The 17,059-nt window shown below is 34.5% G+C and overlaps 1 protein-coding gene across 2 annotated transcripts in view; it reads right to left on the bottom strand.

Moving 5' to 3' along the window:
- Window positions 1-17,059, bottom strand: part of LOC127874185 (probable 3',5'-cyclic phosphodiesterase pde-5) — a 163,785-nt gene that overhangs the window by 101,843 nt on the left and 44,883 nt on the right. The gene's annotated exons all lie outside the window — the stretch shown is intronic.

Raw genomic sequence — 17,059 nt, 5'->3', positions numbered from 1 at the left:
GAGTTACAATAAAGGTAAAGGTTGTCTAAATGAGATTGTATTTCTTCGGGTGATTTACCCAAAATCGCCATATCGTCTGCAAACAACATTAAATTTAAATTATATCTTCTATATTTAAACCAGAATGGACACCATCTTGTAAAAAAAGTTCTAAGTCCTCGACAAACAATGAAAATAGAATAGGAGACATTACCTCCCCTTGCCGTAGACCAACGGCGTAGCTAAAGTATTCAGAGTATGTCGAGCATGCTTTTACACACGATTTGACATTTTCATACATATTTTTAATAATTCGTAATATTTTGCCTTGTATACCGGATTTGTACATTTTTAGCCATAATGCATTGCGATATATGCTATCAAAACATTTAAGCATATCAACGTAAACAACATACAGACGCTTATTTTCATTTAAAAAATGTTGTACAACTGACATAAGAATATATATGGCATCAACGGTTGAACAACCTTTTCTAAATCCGAATTGTGCATCCGAAATTTTAGCATTTTTTTCGCAAAATAATTCAATGCGTTTGTTTAAAATAGTTGTAAATAGCTTAGAAAAACAGCTAACAAGGGTTATTCCTCTATAATTATTCACATCGTCCTCGGGGCCTTTTTTATGCAATGGTATAATTATACCCTCTGTCCACTTTTCAGGAAAATAGCCCGAGGTTAAAATACTATTAAAAACATCACACAAATGACTGGATAAGATATCAATGCACTAAATAAAGTATTCGTTTAAAATACAGTCACCACCAGACGCTTTATTACGCTTCAAGTGTTTACATGCATTTAATACCTCATTTACCGTTATTAGTTGGTCAAATTCTGGAAAAGTACAATTTTCAAAGTCAAAGTCATTGTTCGAACAAAAAAATTCTGCCTGTGCATTATGATTGTCCGAATTAGTATTACTTAAATTTAAAAAAAATCTTTAAATACATCTAATGGAATTTTATTGCAATTACTTTTATTTTTTTATTTTAAAATTTTCCAAAAATCTTTCGGCTTTTTACTTTTCAAACTTTCAATTTCTGCCATTTTACGCTGATATACACTATTTTTCTTTTTCATAATTAATTTCTTATAAATACTTTTTTTTCGCACAACACTTTTCTATTTAAATCGGTCATGTTAAGGTTAAAATATTTTAAAGCGTCATGATTTCGGGCAGTAATACATTCGTTGTCAAACCAATCTGCAATGCTTTAAACTACTGTCAGTATTGAATGAAGGTTTATTACTGTACTTGTACGATTTAGAGAATAGCTCATCCGCTTCACTGCGAATTGTGGCTGTGAATTTATCTATAATGGAGTTAATTGACACGTGGCTCGAATTATCAATACTTATAACAATATCATTAAAAATAGGAAGTTTCGAAATAATTCTTGAGCGAAATTCATCTCTACGCGAACTGTCCCATTTATATTTGACATCGGTGAATGTCTCGTAACTAGGTAGACAATTATTACCAAACAATGAAAAGTGCAACGGAGCATGATCACTCCACTCGTTATATTCGCCAACAGTAAATTGTGATATCAATGGAAAGTTGCATTCATTGGTCAATAAGTAGTCAATGACAGATGAACCGTTACTTGAAAAGAATGTTTGTTTACAACTATCACCTATTCTTCCATTGACAATACGTAAAGTGGTTGATTTACATAAATCGAGCAATTTAATCCCATGATTATTGTGTATTGTATCAATAGAGGCCCTAACTGAGGAGTGGTCTGGTATATAGTCAAAATCGTCAAGTACAGTATTAATTGAGTCATATACAATAAAATCACATTTATTACTGATTCTACTATTCAGATTTCCTGTAACAAAGACACTTCCAAGTTCAGAATAATATGAAACATCATTTTCCAAAATATCAAAAAGATCCACGTTTATGGTATTATAAACTGGAGAATCTTCTCCCCATACATAGCTTCCACATACAGACATATCATTAGCAGTATTAAAACAATCATGTATAAGTTTTAACCAAATAATAGTGTCGTGATGGTTACGAACAATTTCGATGCCATCTTTCAGATGGCCTTTAAAATAAATAACAATTCCACCGCTGCATCGCCGTGCATTCCTGTGTTGAAATTTTCTAAAAAAGTTAAAAGATTGATAGCCATTGATTGTAATGTTACTAGAAGCTTTGGTCCATGATTCAAATAAGAAACCTATATCAGAAGAACATAAAATATTTACAAACTCAGCACTAGATTTTTTACATTCACTCAGTCCATGTACATTTCATGATAGTATGGATATCTCACTGCCTTCGTGCCCCTACGCTCGCCACGCGTTTCCGTCGATGTAAAGAGTATAGAATACCAGGTACGCACGCTTACCCTGTCGCCTTGCCTCCTTCATCTTAGGCACTTATTTACGCCGTTTTTCGATGACGTCCTGTGGAAATTGTTCGAACACACGGTGCACAGTCCCATCTAACTCTTTCCAGCACTTTCGAACGCTCTCTCTGTCCTTGAAATATGTAAATTTTGCCACTATATTTCTGACCTTGCCAGAAATTGGTGAACCCGGTGAACGGTGCACCCTTTCGAACTTTATGGAGTCCGCAACGTCACGAGCTACCTTACAGGCGTCATGGAGGTGCTGGCGAATCCTCTTCTCTGTTGTTTCCGGTGGCTCACTTCCATTCGAATTGTCCTCCGATACCCCCGTGAATATTAGATTATTGCGCATCGACTGCGACTGGAGGTATGTTACGTTGTCACGCAGGGTATCCCTCTGTTTCTCCAGCTCCTGTACCCGCTCCGACAGCTGCGCCGCGTGGATGTCCGCCCCGTCCACCTTGTCCTCAATACGTGTAACGCGCTCGTCTTCCATCCTTACTCGATCTTCTAGAGCAACCCAAAGTTTATTCAAATCTTTCTCCATGTTACAAGAAACTCATGTGGATATGATGCTTACCGAATCTGATATGGCCTGATTTAAAGGTTGTATGCATTTTAAGTTACTGCCTATAATGATTTATTTGGAGATACCAGTCTTAATTTCATCACAGTTATACATTATATAACAAGAAAAAGGCACGTAACATTACAGATTGCATGTTGTAAGTCGTTGCTTAGTATTATTCTTGAAACATGAATGTAAACAATCTTAAGTTATTATTTCAGTCAAGTCTTATTATATTATAATACATTGAGCTTAACAAGAGTTATTATGTACAAGTTTACAAAATGCAACTAAATCTACCGATAAATTATTCAGCAGTAACATAGTTTATGCAATTCTAACAACAACCATTGTATTTTCGGTATTCGTATAATAAAAATGATGTTGAATAAATAAAAAGTACGTCGACGAAGATTTTGCTAAAAGTCGGTATGCGTTCTTGGGCATCACATTTACTTAAGAGTTCATTATACACCAAAATTTAGATCAACTTATCAATTTCAAATACACCCTGAATACCACGATTATGTTGAAGATTGCAGGAATCGATGGACAATTTCGTGCAGAAAACTCCAAGAACTCTATCAGGAGATATATTCTTGTTACTATTCTATTCTTTTAAAACAAATTGTTACTATTCTATTCTTTTAAAACAAACAACAAATAAAACCATCAATTGATTAAAAACTGAGCGAAACATATCCTAACTCTATTATCATTCTAACATTGCCGTGAACAATGCTTTTATTAATGGTGCTACGAATGTTCTCTATCGAGTTAAGTTTTAAAGGGCCATTTTCACGTTTTGGTAAATCGATAAAATTGAAATATTGTTTCAGTTTAAAAAATTCGGTTTTAGTTGTGGTATATGCGAGGAATCAGTAATACGGGATATGTACCATGCTCTGAAAGATCAATTATATGCATCTTTTAACGATTTAAAAGCCTCAATATTTTAAAGCGTTACAGACGCGAACAGATTCAATAATTTTGTTAGTTTTGCTGTTATCATTATTTTTTGTGACATTACAAGAATTGATAATAAACAAGAGGGTCAAAATGGCCCAAGTTTGCTCACCTGAGAGGAGTAATTTCATTCAATCTTTGTCAAAAATATTACCTAGTGATCAAGTGTTTGAACCAGATAAGTCAGATACGATTATTACTTTGATTTGCGTCAAGAGTTATTATGTACAAGTTTACAAAATGCAACTAAATCTACCGATAAATTATTCAGCAGTAACATAGTTTATGCAATTCTAACAACAACCATTGTATTCTCGGTATTCGTATAATAAAAATGATGTTGAATAAATAAAAAGTACGTCGACGAAGATTTTGCTAAAAGTCGGTATGCGTTCTTGGGCATCACATTAACTTAAGAGTTCATTATACACCAAAATTTAGATCAACTTATCAATTTCAAATACACCCTGAATACCACGATTATGTTGAAGATTGCAGGAATCGATGGACAATTTCATGCAGAAAACTCCAAAACAAAATCAGGAGATATATTCTTGTTACTATTCTATTCTTTTAAAACAAACAACAAATAAAACCATCAATTGATTAAAAACTGAGCGAAACATATCCTAACTCTATTATCATTCTAACATTGCCGTGAACAATGCTTTTATTAATGGTGCTACGAATGTTCTCTATCGAGTTAAGTTTTAAAGGGCCATTTTCACGTTTTGGTAAATCGATAAAATTGAAATATTGTTTCAGTTTGAAAATTTCGGTTTTAGTTGTGGTATATGCGAGGAATCAGTAATACGGGATATGTACCATGCTCTGAAAGATCAATTATATGCATCTTTTAACGATTTAAAAGCCTCAATATTTTAAAGCGTTACAGACGAGAACAGATTCAATAATTTTGTTAGTTTTGCTGTTATCATTATTTTTTGTGACATTACGAGAATTGATAATAAACAAGAGGGTCAAAATGGCCCAAGTTCGCTCACCTGAGAGGAGTAATTTCATTCAATCTTTGTCAAAAATATTACCTAGTGATCAAGTGTTTGAACCAGATAAGTCAGATACGATTATTACTTTGATTTGCATCAAGAAAATCATTCTCTTAAAATATTCAAGTATTATGTGAACAAGCTATGCCCCCCAATATTGCTATCTTCAATTTTGCAAAAGTGATGGCCAATTTAAGTTTGACGCAAACCAACCAACAAATTTGACCTTGAAGGATTACCTTGACATTTCACCATTCAAAATGTGTAGCTCCATGATAAATATATGCATGCCAAATATCAAGTTGCTATCGTCAACGCCCCCTGGTGGCCATGTTTTTTCACCGATCTGGACCATTGTCAAACTCGTCCGATATATCAATAAAACCAATGTTTTGACCAAGTTTCATGATGATTGGGCAAAAATTGTGACTTCTAGAGTGTTCACAAGCTTTCTCTAAAGCCAAATAAGGAAAACTGCCCCGCCAACTGGCTGCCCTGTTTTTCAACGGAACGAAACCATTTTTGAACTCAACCAACATATAATTAAGACAAAATTTTTACGTGAAGATTGGGCATGAAATGTGACTTCTATGTAGTGTTTACAAGGTTTTTCTTTTTTTTTGCCTTAGTGACCTAGTTTTTGACCCAGCATGACCCAGTTTCAAACTCGATCGAGGTATCATTGGGACAAATCTTATGACCAAGTGTCATGAAGATCGGACAAGAAATGTGGCCTCTAGAGTGTTTACAAGCCAAATGTTAACGGACGGACGGACGACGGACAAAGACCGATCCTAAAAGCTCAGCTGAGCAATCGAATGAGCTAAAAGTAATCAATTATTGTATGAGTACGATCTGCCCAGTGGTTTAAGTGCCAGACTTTAACTCCAAGGGTCAGTGGTTCGAGCCCAAGTATGGGTTACTTAAAAACATATTCTTGTTTTTACTGGAGCTTATTATTATAATAATATTATAATAATGTATAAATGCTATTCTACTCTCCGCGTTACGTACTTCGTGTCAATTATATTAATAATTCCAGGTGCAATCAGTCAGACAACTAGATACGCTAAATGACGCTATTTAGTGAACGGCGAAATTAACATCGCACATAGAATTGCCATGACGTTGTTGTAACCAATGATTTCAAAATTCAATTAGAAGTTGTCATGACAACTAATATACATGGACAAAATATAATCCCAGCCTCATCAGATTTGAATTGTGTACATCGAAACGATGTTTGTTTAAATTTAGCTAAATGGCGAATAAAAAACCCCGATGAAACATAACTTACTCACTAAATATAAATATACCGATACGTTTCTTAAATATATATTTTGATAAAAATTAACTTCATGATTTCATAAAAAATATTGTATCCACTTAATTAAACAAATATTTAACTAAAAGAAATGGTACTTTTACTCCTAATCTCCCCGTATTCTATCAACATATGACGTGTTCATTTATGAACTACAACATTCATTAATTAATATTTGGCACATGAACCATGAACAATGCACTAAATATGTGTATGATGTAGGGAGAATCAGTGCCCGTAACCGTGGTGATTTCTCTTGAAGCCATCAATCATTAAAGTGACATCATGGGCATTTTTCACTTTTGAATTGAGCTGATAAGAATTAACAGGTCAAACGAGTTAGATAAAATGTGGTAACTGACCAATTATCTGCAACTCATTTTGCTACCAGTTGTTAAAAAAATATATATATATTATATTCGATATTTTATATGACTATCCCAGTCCTCCAAGCCGAGCGGAACTGTCTTTTTATCGGAGTAAGTGTTCGCGTGTCGTATGAATAGATATCGCTGCAGGAAACTAAAATGATTCGTAAAACAAAATTGTGTCTTTGTGTCGTATGAACGAATCTGCACTTAAACTAAACTTAGATTCACATCGCACATCGAATCATTTCTGTCGTCAGTTATCAAAACGAAAGTACGCTTGATATTCAAATGCATTATTTTTCTCTTTCCGGTATATTGTTTAAGCATTTTGATGCTGCATTAACAAATATAAGTGTATATGAAGTGAAAGCATAAAAAATAAACAACGGTTGCGATAGAAACCTATAAACATAGCATATACTGTTAGATGCGCCTAATGCCACTTTAAATGAAGGTTCATTTGAATACCTTTAAAGCGAGATTATACTATTTTGATATGTGTTGAATTGTACTATATTGATACAAATATGTTATAATAACACACAATATGCAAGAAAAAAATGATACATTTAAGACGCATTTCATAAAATGCAGCAAATACAAATTAGCGCCGCGAGCCGATTGTGACGAAGATAATTCGTACATATTTTCCTACAATAACCGATGCATTCGTCTTTTTAGTAAATGTTCGTGTGTCGTATGAATCGATATCGCTGCAGGAATTTCAAATGAACCGTTAAACTAAATTTAGATTCACATCGTACATGCATGATATACATGCTGGCGAATTCGGCTGTACAGCCTTTTTCGATTTCAGAATTAAATATCTGGCTTATTTCGCATTTTTCGACACATGTTCTTCTTAACTTTTATTTTAGTTTATATTAAAATATATGCATAATAAGTTTTTTGCACATTTTATATTAATTCATAAATATTTGACAAGATCGTATATACCCACTTTAAACCATTTATGCCTAACGTCTAGAAAAAAGGCCTTGGCAAACAGCGTATACCCAGATGAGACGCCGCATAATGCGGCGTCTCATCTGGGTCTGCGCTGTTTGCTTAAAGGATTTTCTGTAAGAAATATTCTAAATATAGAAATAAATATACTAGACATCCCTAATTTTGGAAATAAAATGATCCAATTCAGGCCCGTACCCAGGCACTGGGCCCAGGGGCCCGGGCCCCTCCCCCAGCTGGCTGTTGTGTTATGATTTTTTTAATAATGGGCCTATTGCATTTATTTCTCTCATGAAAGGGCCCACAGTACACTTCTCCGCAATACAAATGCGCAGATGTGATGTATTGCCCCTGATACACAAGGGTATTAGCGCTAATTTACTCGCCTGTGGACATGAGCCCCTAGGCTATGTTTTCTTATCACCTTGTACACACATCCCCGATCTGTCAATTACCCGTTGTGCTCAATTCTTCATCTATCGATGGTTGGTGTAACATATCTTTTGATTGGCCAAGAAAAGAGAAACAGCCAATGGATGGAATCCGAACTGATACAGAAGGTCGTAGGTCTGAGAATGACTGACGTGAATAATTGTGAAAACAATTCAAACCTCCTCTAGAGTCATACTTTATGATACATTTCTGTGAAAAATGTGTTGTAAATGATAAACATTTAATTATGAATTTTCTTTGAAACTTAAGACGATGTTTAAATTCAAAGAGAAAATACTATTAGGTTTTATGTCAGTTACTGACATATGACCATAATAGTAGTTTTTTCTTTGAAATCAAACCTCCTCTAGAGTCATACTTTATGTTACATTTCTTAATAAAGGTTTTTTGATTTTCAAAGGTTGCTTTTCCTTGTTCATAAAGCATTATACATTATCGAAATCTAAAGCTTTATACATTAGTGTTAATTTCACACCAATGGTTAAAGCTTTAGATTTCAGAATGGTGCTAATTTACTTGTTATATACCATAAATGTATAGCACAAAATAAGGTTTTATACGCATTAAAATTCACCTTGAACAGTGCATAATAAAAAATCTATTTAGGAGGGGCAACCCCTCCCGCACCCTCCCCGTTCGGGCCCCCCAGTCAAAATTTCCTGGGTACAGCCCTGCAATTTAGAAGGATGGGAGAGTCCACTAGGCATAAATGGGTTAAACATTGCAGAGTTAGGCTCAAACCAGGAAACGGTCCATAGAAAAAAGGAAGGACATTAACTTCAAAAATACAGGACAGTTGTGCTTCTTGTACTCCGCATTACCTCTTGAAGACCTCTATCAATGTACAATGTGTTTATTTTAATACATTGTACCTGCAATATTTTTGATATGCTTAAAAGGGAATTAACTAAAGGGCAATGACTGTTTAACTCTTGAACTTAAAGTTATGTTTCTTAACCTCTCCACTTCCCATAAGTTATTTGAATCCATACTTAAGTTACATTTGCATCATTTAATACTTCCCGAGAAATAATCCGAACGAGTAACCCGACACAAAATATTTTCCTAGAAAAAGAAAGACAGCGACAAATACACATGTAATTATACAGGAATTTAGACGTGGCGCCTCAGTTTCATTGATATCTGCTAGACATTCACGACTTATGCATGTTACTTTATAATCTGAAGATATATAAAATTTCTGTCCATAATATTTACAAAGGAAGCGGACACGAAAAGGTCATATGGATTCATTGACCAACCGGAACCGGTTAGTTCTTAATACTCTTTATTTTGGCTAATAAAACAAAAACATGATTGCCTTTTCTTTTCAACTACATTAAATTGCATGTTAAATTCATACTCGCCATGGGTATGTTTCGTAGTCTTTACACTGTTTGTGAATCTATGTTTAAATTTTTCTTTTAAAAACATTACCTTAACAACTGAATACTGATTTTTTTATTATTAAATATTATTTATTTGATCACACTATTTTCTGGATTATGTACTCTGTACTGATCTCGAATAAAACGCTTGTCTTGTCTGTGTAGGAAATTACATTGAATCGTATATTTCACGCGCATGTCGCGAACATATAATCTCTTTTGAGACACGGTGAAGACTGTGACTGGGCTAAAACTAAGTATGCGTGCATACTGTGAAGTCCGCACAGGCTAATAAGGGATGACACTTTCCGCTTCTGGAATATTTGTCGTTTTAAGAAATTCTCTTCTTAGAAAAAAATCAAGTTAAGGCGGAAAGTGTCGTCTCTGATTAGCCTGTGCGGACGGCACCGGCTAATCTCGGACGACACTTTACGCGTATGCATTAACCCCCTTTTTCACAGAGCATGGTACATATAAAAACAATCGAGTTCAGTTTTACAGTCGGTAACCTTAACGTACACTATTTCTGAGCACGCTCTGCATTAACATGCCATATGAAATTCGATGTTTCATCTTCACCATTAACATTATAAGCTTATCATAACGCGAAAATGCCGTTCTTTTACCGCGTGGCGTAGATTGCAGCACTTACATGGCTAATTCCAGGCACAATTAGTCGGTGAACTAAGGACGACGCTATAAGGTGAACAATTTTAATAATATCGCTAATATAACTAATTTCAATGACGTTATGGTAACGTCTGATTTATAAGTGAATTCAGACGTTGTCATGACAACTTATATACCTGAAAATAATATAATCTAAGCCTTTCAATATTTGAATCGTTTATTGAACAACGCGTCTTCAGGATCAATACTTGTTTTAATTCAACGAAAACAAAAACGCAATCGGAAGAGCTTTGATTTAGTAAAAGTATCTGTATTAAAGATACAGAAATAGCGATTTAAATACAATACACCGTTAGTATCATAAAATCATGATAATAATTTGTTACCTATCTTATATTGAGGCGGCTGAATATTATATGAGAGTTTGACAAGGCTACCTAGTTTTTAGACGAAAATGACCCAGATAAAAACTCGAACTAATTTGTAAAGATAAACATTCAGTTGCTGGACGCAAGACATTGAAAAACGAACTAATATGAGATATTTTTAAAGATAAAAATTCAGACGAGATTTCATCAAGATTGAGTCATATTTGTGGCGTCTAGAGTGGTGACAATGTTTTTTCTAAGGTTTTATCTTATGCCTTAGTGTTTGGACGCAGGGGGTACATATTCAAAAGCGGCCTTGATATTGTGAAGATAAACATCATGGCAAAGTGTCTTTCAAACTGAATTATAAACGTAGCTCTAGATTGATAATGGTAATAAGATGTTTTCAATGTTTTACCTGGTAACCAAGGTTTTCGACAACATATTTTAATCAGCCTCGATTTTGTCAAGGTAAACATTATGAAGAAGTTTTATAAAATTAGAATCATAAATGCGGCTTTTAGAGAGTAACAAAATTCTTCTAAGATTTAAACCTATGGCCTGTTGAACAGAAATAGTCATTCACGTGGCTTCTAGATTGAACGATTGTTTTCCAACGATTGTTTGACATTTTTACCCAGTATTTGGACGCACGTTATTCAGATTAAAAATCAGCCTTTATATTGCATAGAAAAACTTTCTGAACAAGTTGAACCAAGCTTGGACAACACATGTTTTCCATAGAAAGGGAACGAGCTGAAAGTTAACGACACATGCTCAGGCTTCCTTACGTAAACACGCCGAAAGGCTTATAATTTAGTATCAACTGAAGCATTGAGGCTTTATATTTGTTTGAATTATCAAACAGTGATGAAACCTCCAAGTTTGGATACCATGTGGAAGACACAGACGACTCCTGGCTCTACAGGTAGACATATATGTATTGTGGAATGTTATTTAGAACATTTTCTGTGATTTTATTCGAATATTTACGTCGAGGATATTGATTTGTTGAAGTGTGTTCAAAAGCATTATTTATAAACAATACAGTCTAATATTCACTTATATATGTGTCGTGTTCTGAGAAAACAGGGCATAATGCATGTACGTAAAGTGTCGTCCCAGATTAGCCTGTGCAGTCCGCACAAGCTAATCAAGGACGACACTTTCCGCGTTTATGACATTTTTCGTTTAAATGAAGTCTCTTCTTAGCAAAAAAACACTTAAGACGGAAAGTGTCGTTCCTGATTAGCCTGTGCGGACTGCACAGGCTAATCTGGGACGACATTTTACGCACAGGCATTATGCCTAGTTTTCTCAGAACGCGACTCATATGATCTCCTACTGGATGCACAAACGCGGAGTGATTTTTAAGTTCAGAACTAATAATTGCAGTATGCGTTTGACTCCATAAAACCATTCATAGACAAATACAAATTGTTTTCGTGTCCGCTGCCTATTTTCAAATCCCTTGACGGATTTCATTTGACTTACAATTATAATTTGAGATTATGTTTTGCTGTACCACATGCCATTGTTACAGGTGCTTAACATTTGTCATCACGATTATCATGCACATTATTGTTTTGCATAGTCTTACATCTTATTTGTTTTTTTTGCACTCGTGTTTTTGTTTGACAGATTTGTTTATACTTAAATTGGTTATATGTTATATTGCATGATTCCCTGTCTTGGCCACATCTTTTTAGTATATAAGTTCTTTGCCAAAGGCTGCATGTCAGATTGCCAATAAACTATTGCATTGAATTGAATTATTAAATTTTAATATCATAAAAAAAAACAACATTTATCATTAAATAACTCCTCATTGCAATTAAAATTTACCAGCGTAAAATTGCATGTTGTGTGCGTCATAATTGTGGAGTAAGCCTGGTCTTGTTAAAATTTCTAAACTATTCTGCTGTCCATAAATAGAAAAAAAATCACTTTTGGAATTTCGTCTATTCGTCAAGGATACAGATCCATCTGTGTTAGTAAATATATGAGCCGTGCACTGTGAAAATGGGATTTAATGCACGTGCGTAAAGTTTCGTCTCAGATTAGTCCGACCAGGCTTATCAGGGACGACACTTTCCGCGTTTATGATATTTTTCGTTTAAAGAAAGTTTCTTCTTAGCAAAAATCTAGTTTAGGCGAAAAGTGTCGCCCTGAATAGCATTTGTGGACTTCATAGGCTAATTTCGGACGACACTTTACGCACATGCATTAAACCCTCATTCCACAAAGCACAGATCGTATGAATGTAGAAGGCGTATTAAATCACTCATGGCACGCGTTTTTGTTTGAAAGTTAAGTTAAAAACAGCCACGTGAAAGTTTTCTTACTTGGCCCTTCAATTGTTAAAAAAAATATTTTCTTGTCAGAACAAAATATATTGACAACTGAAGAATTAAATATGGATAAAATCAAACGATGTAGCGAAACGCATAAATGACGTAAATGTAGTTTAAACACTTGTTTGAAACCAAAGTAGGCATTGATCAAGGAATAAAATTAAAACAGGTTAAAGTACCCATCATTTTCGAGTGGTACATAAAACGGAGATCTTGATGCAAACGCTTTGGTGCACATATTATCTGAATTCTTTTAAAAAGGAATTTTAACGAAGTGTTCTTATGTTATGTGACGTCACCAGCGTTTGCATGCATGATACCGAATCGCTTTTAATAGTACAAATGTCAAAACGTTTCTTCTTAACTCTTTCAGTGCTGGAACCGAATTTTGAAGGCCTTTGCAAAAAGCTCGGATCCAGATGAGACGCCACAGAACGTGGCGTCTCATCAGGATCCAAACTGTTTGCTATTCTGATAGTATTCTTTGAAAAAAACGAAGAAAATGCTAATTTTAGAAATTCAGCAGGTGACATTTTAGCAGACGACAAATTTCCCAGCATGCAAAGGGTTAAGTATGGTATTATTGTTATCAGAACTTTTCCAAACGCTGTCCCCACTTTAGAATCGGGGTATAATGTGTGTGGTGGTGTTCGATTGACATTTTACATTTTTGCATGATTACTGCTTACATCATATAAGTTTTTCAAGATAAAACACGAAATAATGAAATAAAAAATCACTTATATAAGTAATGAAAAATAATAACAAAATAATACAAGGAACAAAAGAAATTATAAAGGAATTCAAATAATAAAGAAATAAAAAAGCAAAAATGAAATAATAAATATATAATTTGAGATACGTTGAATTCCCTGACTGCACCAATGTCATGGGTTTGAGTTTCGAATTAGTTTTTTGATTTGTTCATAATCATACAAATGGTGCCCTAGAAAGCCTTCCGACGAATCATTCTTTAGATTTTAATTCTTACAGCTGAGATAATTGCACTTAATTTACGATTTAATTTGCGAAAAAAGTAGAATATGAAAGAAAGGAAATAAACAAAATACGACGCAAGAGACAAAGCTAATGGTCGTGGAATATAAACATTTGTAACTGGTTCTGAGAAAACTGGGCTTATTTCATGTGCGTAAAGTGTCGTCCCAGATTAGCCAGTGCAGTCCGCACAGGCTAATCAGGGAAAACAGTTTCCGCTTTAATGGTATTTTTAGTTTCAAGGAAGTCCCTCCTTACCGAAAATCAAGTTGAGGCGGAAAGTGTCGTCCCTGATCAGCCTGTGCGGACTACACAGGCTAATCTGGGACGACACTTTACGCACATGCATTATGACCAGTTTTCACAGAACAAGACACATTAAATAGTAAGCAAATAAGATGGATAACGACTCAAGTGTGCAAGCTTTACTTTACTTATTTCTTGTTTTACTCTAATGTCCAATGTTTATTTATTACGTAATATTTATATAAATAAATATTACTGGAGAAACACAAACATGATTAAGTTAATTTACCTCTTACAGACAGACATTGACAAATGTACAAGATCTATCAATTTTTGTTTTTCAGGCTTTAAATTTGACAGCTGACATTAATTATCAATAGTTTGTCTTCATCTACTTACATTTTTTATCTATTTAATATAAAAATACAAAAAAACGATAAAATGTATACGCATTTTGTATTAAGACTTTCATCGAGGTTCATGTTGTATACACATTTTGTATTAAGACTTTCATCTATGTTCATGTTGTATACACATTTTTGTATTAAGACTTTCTTCTAGGTACTGTTAAACATTATGGACGTCATTGACCATCTGTGTATTGATTTTGTTGTATTATGTGCCTACTCACGGGCATTAGGCCTAATGATTTTTTTTAAATAAGCTATAAACTTAATCATATAACGTTATAAAACATATTCACTTAAATTAAAAGAAAGAAACCCGTTACCCTTTTAACAGATCATACTTTATTATCATTTTACCCCAGCCCATATTTTTAACGGAATGCAAACACAAACTGTTATGTGTACTTCATCCGCATTTAACGGTATGTACCATACAGAACACGCACACACTGAAATTTTTAATTCAGCCTCTATGTTCACCAATTAAAATTGTCGAAAGCTCTGATTTGTACAGAAAACTATAATTTAACTACAGCCTATGCAATTTAGCATTACGATTGCACTAACAATATCTGATGGCTAACTTATTGAGAACACTTGCGACACGTAGTTTGCTCCCCTCCCAGAAACATGTTTAGCACGACGTTGGGAAAACAACAAATATTGTTCAAAACGTTATTTTTCCTGGGTTTAACCATACAGTACTAACAGTTCATTATCGAGAGGTACAGAATTCGCAGCTATATTTATGTACACAAAACTATGTTTTTGACATTGTTTTTGAGGATAACACGTGTACGAAGTTGTTTTCTCATTCACGATTATTTTTCTCGCATCTTCGTGTGTGGGTTTTCTAAGAACTTCATTAGCTCGCTAATTTAAACAACGGGATTTATTTGAAATGAATATGAGCCGTGCTGTGACAAGGAGGCTTAATGCATGTGCATAAATTGTCCGCCCAGGATCATCAGTGACAACACATTCCGCCTTAACTGGATTTGTACAGAGACTTTCTTTAAACGAAACAAAATCATCAAAGCGGAAACTGTTGGCCCTGTCCCGGGATGAAACTTTACGCACATGCATTAGACCACCTTTCACAGAGCACGGCCAGTATTTGTTAAAAGTTAACGTAAGAGGTAAGCTTTTTTAAACTCGCTTTGAAATGTCTTTTATATATATATTTTTTTTATGAACATAACTCGCATTTGTGATGTCTAGAAGCCCCGTGAATAAATAGTAAAACCTACAAGTTTTGACGATGTAAATTTTATAGTTTTGTTTGATTGTAATGTTGCACGTATTTTGTAGGGCTGACGAAAGAAATGGAATTACCAATAATTTAATACCGGGTATAACATAACGAAACCCCGTACATGCAACCGTTGGCCATTGAACATAAACTTTTTCAAGTGGAACGTGACAAAAGAAGATCCCATTAACAACAACGCCAGCTCACAGATACAAAACAATGAAATACGGTAAAAGGGTTTTAGTTTTAAGTACTTTCTTTTCATACTTTACCACGTACAGATGTTTAACACTGGGCCGATGCCAAAATGTCACACTTCAGACAGATTAAAGTCTAATTCTTCTTCAATTTACAAGAGTTTGACATAATTTCACAGATACACTGTGGTACAAAGTTCATGCGAATCGTATATGCACTAATGACGACGCCTTCATGATTGTATGCATTCTGTTATTTGTCAATTTGACATGGTCTGAAATATAATGAATTGAAATGTCCCGCCCGATATTCCCTAAATATATGCACGATTAAAGACAATTGTTTAACCTTATATTATATTTGTTTTCTTTATGTGCTACCCTAGTAGAGCTCGATTGGTCATTGTCGGCTCGGGTACTACTTACATGTACTCCGGGTACACTTAAGTATACTTAATATACCCCGGGTACGGAAATATACTTAAACGTACCCGGCCAATTCAGACTGTACCCGAGTTTTATTGCCGCCAAAATTCGATGTCGTAAAACGCGCAACGGAATGCGAAACAAATTTCTCTTTGAACCAAACCTGCCTTAACATGCTTTTTGTAGTATGAGTTTCTATTATAAAGAGGATATATTACATAATATTGACATAAATATTACCATAATTAATTTGAAAAAAATATCCGTCAACGACCAATCTAGCGTTATAATTGGCGGGGTACGTTTTAGTATATTTACCGTACCCTGGGTACATTTACGTATGCATAAGAGTACCCGGGGTACATTTAAGTAGTACCCGAGTCAACAAGGACTTATCAAGCCCTAGAAGACCGTTATGAAGTGTCAATTGAATCAAATGTGTTTTAAGTATAACTTCTTTTAATGTCTTTAAAATATTTTTATATACTTTAAATACTTAAAAAAAGTTTCTTTTGCAAAAGTCAATAAAAATGAGCCTCGCTCTGTGAAATGGGGGTTTAATGCATGTGCGTAAAGTTTCGTCCCAGATTAGGCTATTCAGGGACGAAACTTTCCGACTAAACTGGATTTTTGCTAAGAGGAGACTTTCTTAAAACAGAAAATATCATACAATGTGTCGTCCATAATTAGAATGTGCGGACTGCACAGGCTTATCTGGGACGACACTTTACGCACATCCATTGAACCCCTTTTTCACAGACCACGACCCGA

This window comes from Dreissena polymorpha, chromosome 3, assembly GCF_020536995.1.
Source record: "Dreissena polymorpha isolate Duluth1 chromosome 3, UMN_Dpol_1.0, whole genome shotgun sequence".
NCBI lineage: Eukaryota > Metazoa > Mollusca > Bivalvia > Myida > Dreissenidae > Dreissena > Dreissena polymorpha.
The sequence above is the reverse complement of the archived record's forward strand: the minus strand, read 5'-3'. Positions and strand labels throughout refer to the sequence as shown.